The sequence below is a fragment of the Arachis duranensis genome, chromosome 5 (assembly GCF_000817695.3).
Source record: "Arachis duranensis cultivar V14167 chromosome 5, aradu.V14167.gnm2.J7QH, whole genome shotgun sequence".
In the NCBI taxonomy this organism is placed as follows: Eukaryota; Viridiplantae; Streptophyta; class Magnoliopsida; order Fabales; family Fabaceae; genus Arachis; species Arachis duranensis.
In genome coordinates, this window is record NC_029776.3 from 66,825,207 (window position 1) to 66,827,307 (window position 2,101).

Consider the following 2,101-nt stretch of genomic DNA (forward strand, 5'->3'; position numbering starts at 1 on the left):
TTACATGGGTGAACCTTATGGAAACACCTATAACTCATCATGGAGAAATCATCCAAATTTCTCATGGAAGGATCAACAAAAGCCTCAACAAGGCTTTAACAATGGTGGACGCAATAGGCTGAGCAATAGCAAGCCTTTTCCATCATCTTATCAGCAACAGACAGAGAAATCTGAAGAAAACACTTCTAATTTAGCCAATCTAGTCTCTGATCTGTCAAGGGCCACTTTCAGTTTCATGAGTGAAACAAGATCCTCCATTAGAAATCTGGAGGCACAAGTGGGCCAGCTGAGTAAGAAATTTATTGAAACTCCTCCCAGTATTCTCCCAAGCAATACAGAAGAGAATCCAAAAGGAGAGTGCAAGGCCATTGATGTAATCAATATGGCCGAATGCACAAGAGAAGAGGAGGACGAAAATCCTAGTGAGGAAGACCTCCTGGGACGTCTCCTAAGCAAGAAGGAGTTTCCTATTAAGGATCCAAAGGAATCTGAGGCTCATATCGAGACCATAGAGATTCCATTAAATCTCCTTCTGCCATTCATGAGCTCTGAAGACTATTCTTCCTCTGAAGAGGATGAAGATGTGACTGGAAAGCAAGTTGCTCAATATTTGGGAGCTATCATGAAGCTGAATGCCAAGTTGTTTGGTAATGAGACTTGGGAAAGTGAACCTCCCTTGCTCATCAATGAACTAGATACCTGGATTCAGCAAACTCTACCTCAAAAGAAACAAGATCCTGGCAAGTTCTTAATACCTTATACCATAGGCACCATGACCTTTGAAAAAGCTCTATGTGATCTGGGGTCAGGGATAAATCTTATGCCACTCTCTGTAATGGAGAAGCTGGGGATCATTGAGGTACAACCTGCCTTGTTCTCATTACAATTGGCAGACAAGTCATTGAGACAAGCTTATGGAATAGTAGAGGACGTGTTAGTAAAGGTTGAAGGCCTTTACATCCTTGCTGATTTCATAATCTTAGACACTATGAAGGAAGAGGATGAATGCATCATCATTGGAAGACCTTTCCTAGCTACAGCAGGAGCTGTGATAGGTGTCAACAGAGGTGAATTAGTCCTTCAATTGAATGGGGACTACCTTGTGTTTAAGGCACATGGCCATCCCTCTATGACAAAAGAGAGTAAGCATGAAGAGCTTCTCTCAGTTCAGAGTCAAGAAGAGCCCCCACAGTCAAACTCTAAGTTTGGCGTTGCGAGGCCACAACCAAGCTCTATGTTTGGTGTTAAGACCCCATATCCAAACTCTAAGTTTGGTGTTGGGACTATACAACATTGACCTAATCACCTGTAATGCTCCATGAGAGCCACTGTCAAGCTATTGACATTAAAGAAGCGCTTGTTGGGAGGCAACCCAATTTTTATCTAATTTTTATTTTATTTTATTTTATTGTTATTTTGTGTTTTATTAGGTACATGATCATGTGGAGTCACGAAAAAAATAGAAAAATTAAAAACAAAATCAAAAAAACAGCAGAAGAAAAATCACACCCTGGAGGAAGCACAGGCTGGCGTTCAACGCCAGTAAGGAGCATCTGGCTGGCGTTCAACGCCAGAAACAAGCAACATCCTGGCGCTGAAGAAGGTGATCCCTGAGGTCCCTTTCAAGCTCAAGAAAAATGAGTATCCGGAGATCCGACATGAGGTCCGAAGAAGAGGTTGGGAAGTCTTAACCAAACCCATGCAACAAGTCAGAATCTTAATGGTTCAAGAGTTCTATGCCAATGCATGGATCACTAGGAACCATGATCAAAGTATGAACCCGAGTCCAAAGAATTATCTCACAATGGTTCGGGGGAAATACTTAGATTTTAGTCCGGAAAATGTGAGGTTGGCGTTTCACTTGCCCATGATGCAAGGAGATGAATGCCCCTACACTAGAAGGGTCAACTTTAATCAAAGGTTGGACCAAGTCCTAATGGACACATGTGTGGAAGGAGCTCAATGGAAGAGAGACTCCAAAGGCAAGCCAGTTCAACTAAGAAGACTAGACCTCAAGCCTGTGGCTAGAGGATGGTTGGAGTTCATTCAACGCTCCATCATTCCCACTAGCAACCGATCTGAAGTTACCGTGGATCGGGCC